Source organism: Trachypithecus francoisi, unplaced genomic scaffold (genome assembly GCF_009764315.1).
Source record: "Trachypithecus francoisi isolate TF-2019V2 unplaced genomic scaffold, Tfra_2.0 Lachesis_group21, whole genome shotgun sequence".
Lineage (NCBI taxonomy): Eukaryota > Metazoa > Chordata > Mammalia > Primates > Cercopithecidae > Trachypithecus > Trachypithecus francoisi.
In genome coordinates, this window is record NW_022681467.1 from 9,494,188 (window position 1) to 9,509,292 (window position 15,105).

Below are 15,105 nucleotides of genomic sequence, written 5' to 3' on the forward strand. Positions count from 1 at the left end.
AAAACATGATTCGATTATATGCTCTCACTAGATACCTTACATATAAAGACACATATAGATGGAAGGTAAAGGGGTGGAAAGAGATACTACATGTGAACAGAAACCAAAAGTGAGCAAGAGTAGTTATATCAGATGAAAGATACTTTTAGTCAAAAAGCATAAAAAAGACAATGAAGATTATATAATGATAAAATATCAAACCAGCCAAAAAAGTAACAATTCTGAATACATATGCACCCAACACTGAATCACACAGACTTATAAAGAGAAGAGTTAAACTAGATCTAGAGAGTTAAACTGCAATATAATAATAGTAGGAGACTTCTACATCCCACTCAATGTTGGACAGACCAGTTAGACAGAAAATCAACCAAGAAACGTTGGATTTAAACTGGATTTTAGAACTCATGGCACTAACAGACATTTACAGAACATTCTATCCAACAACTGCAGAACACACATTATTTATATAAGAACATGGAATGTTCTCTAGTATAGTCGTATGTTAGGCCACAAAACAAGTCTTAAATTTTTAAAAATTAAAATCATATCAAGTATTTTCCATGGTGGAATAAAGCTAGATATCAATACCAAGAGGAACTTTGTAAACTATACAAATACACAGAAATTAAACAGAATGCTTCTGAATGTTTACTGGGTCAATGAAGAAATTAAAATGGAATAATGTCTTGAAACGTGAAAAAGGAAACACAATATAACAAAACCTGTGGAATACAGTAAAAGCAATACAAAGAAGGAAGCTAGAGCAATAAACACCTACATCAAAAAAGTAGAAAGATTACAAATTAGTAATCTAACAATGCACCTCAAGAAACTAGAAAAGCAAGAAAAAACCAAGCCCCAAATTAGCAGAAGAAAAGAAATAATAAAGATCAGAGGAGAACCATGTGAAATAGAGACTATAAAAACAATACAAAGGATTTTAAAAAGTGAAAAGTTGGCTCATCAAAATAATAAAATTGGTAAATTACTAGCTAGAGTAACCAAGAAAAGAAGAAAACCCAAATAAAATCAGAAATGAAAAAGGAGAGCACTACAACTGATACCACAGAAATGCAAAAAATCATCTGACTATTATGAACAACTATATGCTAACAACTGGAAAACTCAGAGGAAATGAATCAATTTCTGGAAACAGAAAACATATCAAGATTGAATCATAAAAAACTAGAAAACCTCAGCAGATGAATAATGAGTAGTGAGACTGAATCAGTAATAAAATGTCTCCCAGGAAAGAAATGCCCAGGACCAGATGGATTCTCAGTTGAATTCTACCAAATATACAAAGAAGAACTAATACCAACCTTTCTGAAACTATTTGAAAAAATAAAGGAGAAGAGAATTTTCCCTAACTCTTTCTATGAGGCCAGCATCACTCTGATACAAGGCCAAAAAAAAAAAAAAAAAAACAAGAAGAAGAAGAAAAACTACAGGCTAATATTCTCTATGAACATAGATGTAAAAATTCTGCCCAAACACTAGCAAATGCAACAGCATATCAAAAATATTATATACCACGATAAAGTGGGATTTTTACCAGGGATGCAAGGATAGCTCAACATATGCAAATCAATAAACATGACACATCACATAAACAGAATGAAGGACAAAAATCATCTCAATAGACACAGTAAAAGCATTTGATAAAATTCAATATCTCTTCATGACCAAAAAAAACCCTCAAAAAACTGGGCATATGAGAAACATACCTCAAAATAATAAAGGCCATATGTAACAAATCCACAACTAATATTATACTAAATGGGAAGAAGTTGAAAGCCCTTCCTCTAAGAACTGAAACAAGATGAAAATGCCTACTTACACCACTCCTACTTATTATAGTACTGAAAGTCTTCACCAAAACACAGTTAAGAGAGAGAAATAAAAGACATCCAAATTAGAAAAGAGGAAGACAAATTGTCCCTCCTCGGTGATGATGTAGTCTTATACCTGGAAAATCCTAAGGACTCCCCAAAAAACTCTTAGATTTGATAAATAAATTCAGTAAAGTTTCAGGATACAAAATCAATTGACAAAACTCAGTAGCATTTCTATACACCAATAATGATCTGGCCAACAAAGAAATCAAGAAGGCAATCCCATTTACAATAGCTACAAAAATATAAAATACCTAGGAATACATTTAACTAAGGAAATGGAAGATCTCTACAGCAAAAACTACAGAACGCGGATGAAAGAAGCTGAAGAGGACACAAACAAATGGAAAAACATTCTATGCTCAAGATTCAGAAGAATCAATATCACTAAAATGACCACACTACCTAAGCAATCTACAGAGTCAAGGAAATCGCTATCAAATACTAATGTCATTCCTTAAATAATTTTTTTAAAAACTACTAAAACTCATATGGGACCAAAAACAGCCTGAATAACCAAAGCAATCCTGAGTAAAAGGAACAAAGTTTGTGGCATCACATAATCTGACTTCAAAATATTTAACAAGGCTCTGAGTAACCAAAACAGCATGGTATTGGAATAAAAATAGATATATAGACCAATGAACAGAATAGAGAGCTATAAAGACATCCACATATTTACAGCCAAGTGATTTCGACAAAGCTGACAAGCACTTACATCGGGGAAAGAACAGCCCCTTCAATAAATGGTGCTTGGGAAAATCGAATTGCCATTTGCAGAAGAATGAAACTGAGCTCCTATCTCTCACCACACACAAAAATCAATTCAAAATGAATTAAAGATTTAAATACCACTGTAGAGCTTCTCTAAGCTTCTTCATATTCTCTTAACAGGTCATGCCCTCTCAATTCATCACCTAACTGAAACATCTCCTCCTTCATGAACTCTTTTCTAACTCTTGCCCCAATAATTGCAATGAATCCTCCCTACTCCCCTAGCAATGCATTAATTTTTCTATCAGAGTTTCTAAATGCGATATTGTTTAAATTGTTCATGTATCTGCCTGTCTCTTCCCCTACACTTTTGGAAAGCAGGACCTTTAGCATTCACTATTACATCTTGAATTTGATGTAGGAAACTGTGAATAGTGAGCCTTAAGTCAGTTCAATTGATTTGAATTGAGAAGAGTGGAATATTACTGTGTACAGGATGTCCTGGGAAGAGGGTCTCAAGAATTCAGGAATGTATTGAGTTTACTTTGATAAACAGGAGGCAAGTTGCCACATCCTATTCCACTCTCAAGCATTCTGAACTATCAGAAAGGCAGCCTTACATAGTGCAACAAACATGCCACTTGACACATCTCCCTCAGAGGGAGACCCTTATTAATGTTGGAGTTTGTCCTGAGAAAGCTAAGGATGAAGTGTTCCTTGCAAAGCAACTCAAATCTATCCCCCAAATTGTGCTTGTTATACAAAGCTTTTCATACAGAAATGTTAGACACCTTCAGATACAGAACACTTATGAGAGAAAAGAAGTGAGAATTCAAATGAGATGTTGCCTTTGCAAGATAAAATTGCATAATCCCAAAAGTGTAGGATAAACAAGGAATGCAGTGAGAAGATACTGAGACAAAGAGATCAAATGAAAGAAAGAATTTAAGATTATGAATATACCTAATCTACAAGTAGTACTTAATCTAAAATTCATGGATCCACTGAATTTTAAAGCTAAACTTACCTAAAAGGCAATATGCCTGTGATGGTTAATTTCATGTATCAACTTGAGTGGGCCATGGTACTCAGTTTTTAATGAAAGAGCAGTCTTGATGTTTCTGTAAAGGTATTTTTTAGAAGTGATTAACATTTTTTTTTTTTTTTTTGAGATGGAGTCTTGCTTTGTCACCTAGGCTGGAGCGCAGTGGCTCACTCTCGGCTCACTGCAAGCTCTGCCTCCCAGGTTCACACCATTCTCCTCTGTCAGCCTCCCAAGTAACTGGGATTACAGGCATCCACCACCACACCTGGCTAATTTTTTGTATTTTTAGTAGAGACAGGGTTTTACCATGTTAGCCAAGATGGTCTCAATCTCCTGACCTCATGATCCACCCCCCTCGGCCTCCCAAAGTGCTGGGATTACAGGCGTGAGCCCCCACGCCCAGCCCAGAAGTGATGAACATTTAAATCAGTAGAGCTTTCAGCAGAGTACCCTTCATGATGTGGGTGGGCCTCATCCAATCAGGTGAAGGCTTTAAAACGAAACATTGAGTTCTCCTGAGCAGAAAAGAATTCTGCTTTTAGACTGCATTGAATTTGAGCTGCGACATCAACTCTTCCCTGAGTTTCCAGCCTACTGAGCTTCTCTGTACATTTTGGACATGCCAGCCACCACAATGTCACGAGTCAATTCTTTAAACTAAACATCTTTTTCTCTCACTATGTACAAATAGACATCCTATTGATCCTATTTGTTCTGTTTCTCTGGAGAACCCTGATTAATAGTGATTTAAACTAAACATCTTTTTCTCTCACTATGTACAAATAGACATCCTATTGATCCTATTTGTTCTGTTTCTCTGGAGAACCCTGATTAATAGTGATTAATATAATGCCAAATTCCTCAATTATATAGATAAAGAAATGAGAATTAAAACATTAATGTTAACAGCAAATATTTACTGGGCACTTAAAGCTAAGAATGCCCGGCCGGGCGCGGTGGCTCAAGCCTGTAATCCCAGCACTTTGGGAGGCCGAGACGGGCGGATCACGAGGTCAGGAGATCGAGACCATCCTGGCTAATACGGTGAAACCCCGTCTCTACTAAAAATACAAAAACTAGCCGGGCGAGGTGGCGGGCGCCTGTAGTCCCAGCTACTCGGAGGCTGAGGCAGGAGAATGGCGTAAACCCGGGAGGCGGAGCTTGCAGTGAGCTGAGATCTGGCCACTGCACTCCAGTCTGGGCGACAGAGCGAGACTCCGCCTCAAAAAAAAAAAAAAAAAAAAAAAAAAAGAATGCCCTATGCTGGGCTCTCTAACATAATCTAAATTAAGTCCACCACCAGAAAGTCAGTATAATTATGTCCATTTAATAAATGAGAAAACTGGGGCCACAGGGATTTCGAGGCTTCTCAGGGGCCACTTAGTCACTTGACAACAGACCTGGGGTACAGTTGTTTGAGTCATCTGTTCATTTGCACTGTGCAACTCTTCATGCCACACACTAGGATAAAATACCTGCTCGTTTCTTAAAAAACGTATAATGAAATATTCCAGAAGCTGAGGCAGGAGGATTACTTAAGCCCAGGAGATTAAGACTAGCCTGGAAAACGTACCAAAACCCCATTTCAAAAAAAAAAAAAAAATGTGTAATGAAAATTTTCTACTTGGTATTTTAAATAATTAAAAATTAAGAAGTTGTGACACCTATTTGAGACCCATGGCAGCAAAGTTGAAGCCCTAAAACAGGTCCTAAAATTTGTAAAAATCTGGTGCACAATAAAGAAAGCATCATCAAAACAACAGAAAGAAATAGATGATTCAAAACTGGTGTTTAGAAGTTGGCTACTTGGAAAAGAAAATTCATCATACCATACCTTACACAAATTAGATTCCAGATAGATAAAAGGGTGAATACAAAATAAAACAAACCACTGATTATTCTAGAGGAAAACATTTCATCAATTTTTGGGTAAGAGCTGTTTTTTAATTCTCTTCATTTCAAAACTAAAAAGAAATTAAAAGCAAATGACAACTTGGGGAAATACTACAAAAACTTATAGACCAAGGATTAATAAAGAATATATATAGAGAGATACTGACATGGTTTGGTTATGTCCCAAACCAAATCTCATCTTCAATTGTAACTCCCACAATTCCCATGTGTCATGGGAGGAACCCAGTGGGAGGTGATTGAATCATGGGATCAGGTCTTTCCTCCACTCTTTTCGTGACAGTGAATGAGTCTCATGAGATCTGATGGTCTTAAAGATGGGAATTTCCCTGCACGAGCTCCCTTTTTTTGCCTGCTGCCATCCATGTAAGACGTGACTTGCTTTTCCTTGCCTTCCGCCATGATTGTGAGGCCTCCCCAGCCATGTGGAACTATATGTAAGTCCATTGAATCTTTTCTTCTTCCCAATCTCAGGTATGTCTTTATCAGTAGTGTGAAAATGGACCAATACAGATATCTACATTTCAAATTAAAAAACTAACAACTTGCCCCTAAAATGGGCAAAACTTGTGAATAGATAATTTGCAGAAGAAACACAAATGGTTAGAAGCATATGGAAACACAAACTGCAACTCAGAAAAATGATAATTTTAGAAAAGCTATTATTTTCCACCTAAGAAAAGTCAAAGATTAAAAAGTAAATTACAAGCCAGTGGTGGTGGCTCACCCCCGTAATCCCAGCACTTTGGAAGGATGAGATGGGTGAAACTCCTGAGGTCAGGAGTTTGAGACCAGCCTGGCCAAATGGCAAAAACCGGTCTCTACTAAAAATACAAAAATTAGCCAGGCATGGTGGCAGGTGCCTATAACCCAAGTTAGTTGGGAGGCTGAGGCAGGAGAATTGCTTAAACCCAGGAGGTGGAGGTTGCAGTGAGCTGAGATCACGCCACTGCACTCCAGCCTGGGCAGCAGAGCAAGACTCCATCTCAAAAAAAAAAAAAAAAATGTAAATTGCAATATAGATATTGATTAATGTGCCATGAAACTTTGTTTTTGTAGTGATGGAAGTGTAAGTGAATACAGTTTGTCTGGACAGCAATTTGGAACTATGAATCAGAGCTTTAAAATATGCATACCCATTTAACAAATATTTTCTGAGCACCTGCTTTATGCCAGTTTTCAAAGACTCCTGAAAGTGCACATTTTAAAAAATATAAAAACATGGCATATTCTCTGACCCAATAATCTTTTTTCTAAGGACCTACAATAATAAAATTATCAGAGGTGCAGTAAAGATTGACAGAAAATATGTTAATCATAGCATTGTGTACAATGTAGAAAAAATTAGTAACAACTAAATATCTAGTGATAAGAAAATGATTTGTTTAATAAAAACCATAGTAATACAATAAAGCACATTTCAGCCCTTAACTGATGGGTTGGTTTTCTAAATTTTTAAATGACATAGAGAAATATTAATGCTATAACTTTCAAAATAAGAAAAGCAAGATGCACATTACTTAATTGAAATCATTATATATAGTTTTATATCTTGCTTTTGAGCTCTGCATTTATTAAATTGTAGTTATCTCTGGATAGTAAGAAAATTCGTGATTTTGAATTTCCTCATTTGTATTTTTCTGATTTTTATAAATTTTCTGTGCTGAACGTGAATCAGTTTTATAATTTAAAAAAAATGCTAAATATAAGTGACAGCTTTCCACAAGGTTTTATGAGGAAAAATCATGTAGGGTTAAAATTACGTATCTATAAATATATGGTGTGAGTGTGTGTGTGTGTTTGTGTGCATGTGTGTGTGTGTGCACATTCCAACTGACATTGACTGCAGCCAACTGTCAAAACTGTGACACATGGACATTTTAATATAAGTACTGTATTAGTCTGTTTTCATGCGGCTGATAAAGATATACCCAAGACTGAGCAATTTACAAAAGAAAAAGGTTTAATTCTCTCTCATTTCCACATGGCTGGGGAGGCCTCACCATCATGGCAGAAGGTAAAAGGCATTTGTTACATGGCAGCAGAGAAGAGGAGAGAAGAGAAGCTTGTGCAGGGAAACTCCCCTATAACCATCAGATCTCGTGAGACTTATTCACTACCACAAGAACAGCATGGGAAAGACCTGCCCCCATGATTCAATTACCTCCCATGAGGTCCCTCCCATAACACGTGGGAATTCGAGATGAGATTTGGGTGGGGACACAGCCAAACTATATCACCTAGTAAAATTGGAGATCTGTTTTGTGCTTCTATTTGCCAGTTCAGTTCTACTAAAAATCTGGGCAGGCAATCTGAGACAAACTCCCAACAAATACAAATTGAACCACTTTCTCATTAAGCCACTTCACCTGCATCTTAATTACATAAGAAACTACTGTATCCTATGTACAAGTATTTCTTCCAATGTTACCCAAGGATATTGAAAATATTCATGTGCCCTTTAGCAATATTCAAAGCATTCTTCATGCTCAGGAACAAGAAAGTAACTCAGATCCAGTGATTTAAGCTGTTGGTTCTCATTGTTAGCGGAAAATTTGCACTACAGGGAATGGGGTTAATCTTCAAGGGAAATTCAGTAGGAAAAACAAGGTCTTGAATAAAATGTTTCAAAGTTTAAATAGCAAAGTTAGGGCTATTTGCAGTGCTACCCTACATCTTTTCCTGGAATATTGAAAGCTGCAAAGTCAGTAATGAACTTGGCTTCGTAGGTAAACTTGTGAGTTAGCTGTTTAGAGATTCCGGCTATCGGAAGTGACAGATGGAATATTGGGGAAATTTCCTTTCTTTTAATCATGTGAAGTTGTCAATACAGAACAAATGAGAACTTACTTTGGTAAAATGATTTGGAAGAGCTGCTTCACTCTCTAGGTCTTTTAAGGTTTGAAAATAACATGAGACTCATGAGACTAGACACTCCCTTTGCCCCTACACTTGGCAATATAAGAATGATCTGCATCCAACTCCAACAAATCTAGCAGACAGTCTCCTGTTTCCTACAGTATCAACCACATGGGAATTTTTCCTGGACAGTGAACAAACAGGTGCTTTCTTTGAGACACAGAGCAACTTCTTTAGTTCTTTTGGTCAGTGTAGTCTTTAGCAAGCAGCCCTTATTTTTAATCCATTTGAAACTCTGAGTAAAAGAGGAAACTGGAGAGATTAGGAAGTGTCATCCTTTGATTTATGAAAGGGAGAGTCAGGCTGGGTGCGGTGGCTCATGCCTGTAATCCCAGCACTTTGGGAAGCCAAGGAAGGTAGATCACCTGAGATCAGAAGTTTGAGACCAGCCTGGCCAACATGGTGAAACCTGGCCTCTACTAAAAATACAAAAATTAGCTGGGTGTGGTGGCGGGGGGGCAACTGTAGTCCCAGCTGCTCAGGAGGCTGAGATATGAGAATCACTTGAACCTGAGAGGGGAGGTTGCAGTAAGTTGAGATCACTCCACTGCACTCCCACCTGGGTGAAAGAGTGAGACTCTGTCTCAAAAAAGAAGAGGGAGAGTCAAAATATAGTTGCATCAATCAAATGAGAGAAAGTTTGAATGGACATCAACAGCTAAGAACAATGTCGGGGGTCGGCCATATCAATCATGCATGTAAATATTGCCTTTTCATTTTTAAGACACAAAATATACTGCTACTCTGCTACTACGATCTTATGTTTTGTTAATATAGATTTTTAATTACACAATAATAAATAAAAACACTGTTATTATAAGGTTCAACCACTACTGGCACTCATATATACTAAAAACAAACCGGCCAGGCTCGGTGGCTCACACCTGTAATCCCAGTACTTTGGGAAGCCAAGGCGGGCAGATCACAAGGTCAGGAGTTTGAGACCAGCCTGGCCAAAACAGTGAAACCCCGTCTCTACTAAAAGTACAAAAAATTAGCCAGGTGTGGTGGCAGGCGCCTGTAATCCCAGCTACTCAGGAGGCTGAGGCAGGAGAATCACTTGAACCTGGGAGACAGAGGTTGTAGTGAGTGGAGATTGCACTCCAGCCTGGTGGCAGAGTGAGACTCCATCTCAAAAAAAAAAAAAAAAAAAAAAAATCATCAAGTCCTAATTTATACCTTCATTTCTATTCTTCTTTCTGAAGATAAATATTGCCAATATTTTGGTATGTTTGGTATGTTGATAATTCAATTTCAATACATTTAAACATACATGTAATCAGGGTGAGATCTACCTCATTGTCTTTAATGGCAGCATGTGATTAAATATGACACATACGGCATAGTCTATTTAGCCACCTTTTCACTGATGACAGTTTGTTTCCAATATTTATACCATGAATGACAACAAATGAACATTTGTTTAACAAAATTTTTAAACATAAATGCAGAGATTTATTATTTTTTAAATATTTTATTTATTTTTATAATATAAGTAAGACATGGATATATATTCTCAAAATGCATAATCAAAGCTCATCTTAATCCTAATACCCTCTGTAAAGGTAACTGCTATTGTTTTGATGTGAATCTTTCCAGAACTTCTGGACCCCATTTACACATGTACAACTATATATAGCTAGGCATAGCTTTGTTCTGTGTGAACAATTGCTTGTCATATATGATAATATATTGCTAGACAATCTGCATAGCTCCCTTAACTGTAGGTGTGGTGGTTTTTCTATGTACAAGTGTATCTACCCCATTTATTGTCACTGTTGCATAGTATTTCATCGAGTCTCAACACCAATGTTTTTTGATCATTTGCCTATAAATAGACTTTTAATTGTCTACTGTGTTGTATGCATCGTGTATATTTCAATACATATTACATTCAGTACACCAAATACAGATGCTCCCCAACATACAGTGGGGTTACTTCCTGATAAACCTGTCATAAATTGAAAATACTTTAAGTCAAAAGTGCAGTTAATACACCTAATATACCGAATATCATAGCTTAGTCTAGCTTACCTTAAGCATGCTCAGAACATTTACATTAGCCTACTGTTGGGCAAAATCATCTAACACAAAGCTTATTTTATAATAAAGTATTGAATATCTCATGTAAGTTAGTGAATACTGTACTGAAAGTCAAAACAGAATAGTTGTATGTGTACCATCATAACATTAGAAAATTGTAAGTTGAACCATCTTAAATCAGGGACTGTCTGTATATATTTATACGTGTGTATGTGAGTGTGTGTGTATGTTAGTTCTTATGGCCTGTGGTTTAAAATTTATTTTCTTTCACTGGGGGTGTATTTTATTTTATTTATTTTGTGGATGGATACTATAGACACATGGTTCAGAATTTAAAAAGTAGAAGCATATAAGGTGAAAATTAAGTCTCTTTCACACCCCTTTGCCCAGTCACCTGGTTGCCTCCCCAGAGGTAACCACTATTACCAGCTCCTTGTGGGTTCTTCCAGAGATCTCTGGATATACAATAAATAGGAAAATGCAGGATTCCTCCTCTGCAGGTAGATTTGTGTTTGCTCTTGCCGTGCCATCTATAGAAACAAAAAGACCCTTGCTCTAAGGTTGAAACAATTCAGGGGCTACTTGGAATTCTCATAGTGGTTTGAGGCTCTCTTAGAGTCAAACTCATTGTCTAGGCCGGGCGCGGTGGCTCACGCCTGTAATCCCAGCATTTTGGGAGGCCGAGGCAGGCGGATCACCTGAGGTCTGGAGTTTGAGACTAGCCTGACCAACATGGAGAAACCCTGTCTATATGAAAAATACAAAAATTTAGCTGGGCACAGTGGCTCATGCCTGTAATCCCAGCTACTCCAGAGGCTGAGGCAGGAGAATCGCTTGAATTTGGGAAGTGGAGGTCGCGATGAGCCGAGATAGCGCCATTGCACTCCAGCCTGGGCAACAAAAGTGAAACTCCATCTCAAAATAAATAAATAAATAAGTAATACATTGTCTATATCTTACCTTGAATATTCTTTCCAGTCCTTATATTCTATCTTTTAAATCTTGTACTAGAATCAAAATGTTACACTTTGTCTATTTCTGTTTGCAGATGATATGATTTTATATCTAGAAAACCCTATCATCTCAGCCCAAAAGCTCCTTAAGCTGGTAGGCAACTTCAGCAAAGTCTCAGGATACAAAATCAATGTGCAAAAATCAAAAGCTTTCCTATATACCAGCAACAGACAAGCAGAGAGTCAAATCATGAATGAACTCAAATTCACAACTGCTACAAAGAGAATAAAATATCTGGGAATACAGTTAACAAGATAAGTGAAGGACCTCTTCAAGGAGAACTACAAACCACTGCTCAAGGAAGTAAGAGAGGACTCAAACATTGGAAAAACCTTCCATGCTCATGGATAGGAAGAATCAACATAGTGAAAATGGCCATGCTGCCCAAAGTAATTTATAGATTTAATGCCATTTCCCTTAAACTACCATTGACATTCTTTACAGTATTAGAAAAAAAAATTTAAAATTCATATGGAACCAAAAAAGACCCTGTATAGCCAAGACAAGCCTAAGCAAAAAGAACATAGATGGAGACATCGCACTACTTGACTTCAAGCTATACTGCAAGGCTATAGTAACCAAAATAGCATGGTACTGGTACCAAAACAGATACATAGACCAATGGAACAGAATAGATATCTCAGAAATAATAAAACAAATCTACAACCATCTGATTTTTAACAAACCTGACCAAAACAAGCAATGCGGAAAGGATTCCCTATTTAATAAATGGTGCTGAGAAAACTGGCTAGCCATATGCAGAAAATTGAAACTGGACTTCTTCCTTACACATTATACAAAAATTAACTCAAGATGGAGTAAAGACTTAAATGTAAAACCCAAAACTATAAAAACCCTAGAAGAAAATCTAGGCAATATCATTCAGGACATAGGCACAGGCAAAGATTTCATGACAAAAACATCAAAAGCAATTTCAACAAAAGCCAAAATTGACAAATGGGATCTAACTGAACTAAAGAACTTCTGCACAGCAAAAGGAACTATCATCAGAGTGAACAGACAACCTACAGAATAGGAGAAAATTTTTGCAATCTACCCATCTCAGAAAGGCCTAACAGAATCTAACAAGGAACTTAAACAAATTTACAAGAAAAATCAAAGAACCCCATCAAAAACTGGGCAAAGGAATATGAATAGACACTTCTCGAAAGAAGACATGCATGCATCCAACAAGCATATAAAAAAAAGCTCAACATCACTGATCATTGGAGAAATGCAAATCAAAACCATAATCTCATGACAGTCGGATCGTGATTATTAAAAAGTCAAGAAACAACAGTTGCTGGTGAGGCTGTGGAGAAATAGTCATGCTTTTACACTGTTGGTGGGAATGTTAATTAGTTTAACCATTGTGGAAGACAGTTTGGCAATTCCTCAAAGGTCTAGAACCAGAAATACCATTTGGCCCAGGAATCCCATTACTGGGTATATACCCAAAGGAATATAAATCATTCTATTATAAAGATATACGCACGTGTATGTTGATTGCAGCACTATTCACAATAGCAAACACATGGAATCAACACATATGTCCATCAATGACAGACTGCATAAAGAAAATGTGGTACATACACACCATGGAATACTACACAACCATTAAAAAAACAAGGAGATCATGTCCTTTGCAGGGACGTGGATGGAGCTGTAAGCTGTTATGCTCAGCAAACTAAGGCAGGAACAGAAAACCAAACACCACATGTTCTCACTTATAATGGAGAGCTGAAAAATGAGAACACATGGACACAGGGAGGGGGGAACAACACACACTGGGGTCTGTCAGGAGGTGGGGGGAGGGAGGGCATCAGGATAAATAACTGATGCATGCTGGGCTTAATACCTAGGTGATAGGTTGCTAGGTGCAGCAAACCACCATGGCACATGTCTACCTACGTAGCAAATCTGCACGTCCTGCACATCTACCCCGGAACTTCAAATTAAAAAATTAAATTAAATTTTAAAAACAGAAACTAAAGTAACACACACCCCATTACATGAAAACCAAATAAATTTATGTTAAGTTCCAAAAAAATTATAGTTTGTGATTCCTGATAGTTTTGTTATTAAATAGGTGATTATTCGATAACTTTTTAAAATTCTTAAATGGTTATCAGTCTGTTCAGATTTTCTATCTGAATTAACTTTGGAAATTCATGCTCTCATGAAACATTGTTGTGATGGTTACTTTTAAGTGTCAATTTGACTAAATTAAGGAATACCCTGATAGCTGGTAAAGCATTATTTCTGGGTATGTCCACGAGGGTGTTTCCAGAAAAGACTGGCATTTGAGTCAGTGAACTGAGTGAGGATGATCCACCCTCACCTAGCATGGGTGGGTACTATCTATCAGCTGAGGCACAGATAGATAGTCTAGGTGGGGAAAGGCAAAGTTGCTGTTTCTCCCTTAAAGCTAGTATACTCGTTTTCTCCCGCCCTTAGACATCAGGACTCCGGGTCCAGAACTTCAGACTCTAAGACTTGTGCCAGAAGCTCCCCCAGGACTGAGAATGGTACTGTTGTCTCCCCTGGTTCTCAGGCTTTCAGACTCAGACTGAGCCACACTACCGGCTTCCCTGGTTCTCCAGCTTGCAGACAGCCTATCGTGAAACTTCTAATCTTCCATAATCACATGAGCCAAGTTCCATATGAAATCCTCTCTCTCTCTCTCTGGCTCGCTCGCTCGCTCTTTCTCTCTCTATCTCTATCTCCTATTGCTTATGTCTCTCTGAAGAACCCTGACTAATAAAATTGTCCATTCCAATAATACTTACACATCTATCTGCATAGAGTTACATGAAGCTTTTTCAGAAACATTTTCAAAATGTTCATATTTCTTATTTTGTGGTTATTTTATAGACTCAAATGTTTGTATTGAATTTATAAAAAAAATAACATTTCAGATCAGTGGAGAAAGGAAAGTGGGCTCAGAAAATAATAACATCTATTTATGAAGGAAAGCAAGTATTTTGAATATAAGGTGAGTATTTACATATTATAACAGAAAAGTATAACATTTTTAATCTGATAAATTTTATTTATTTTCCTTGAGATCTTTTCTTAAATTTTTAATTTTGGTGAGTACTTAGTAGGTGTATATATTTATGGGTAATATGAGATATTTTGATAGAGGCATGCAATGAGTAATAATTACATCAGGATAAATGGGTATCCATCACCTCAAACATTTATCCTTTGTGTTACAAGCAATCCAATTATACTCTTTTAGTTATTTGTAGATGTACAATTAAATTATTTTTTACTATATTCACCTTGTTGTGTTAGCAAATACTAGCTCTTATTCATTCTTTTTTTTTTTTTTTTTTTTTTTGAGATGGAGTCTCGCTCTGTTGCCCAGGCTGGAGTGCAGTGGCACAATCTCTGCTCACTGCAAGCTCTGCCTCCTGAGTTCACACCATTCTCCTGCCTCAGCCTCCCGAGTAGCTGGGACTAGAGGCACCTGCCACCACCCCCGCCTAATTTTTGTATTTTTAGTAGAGACAAGTTTCACCTTGTTAGCCAGGATGGTCTCGATCTCCTGACCTC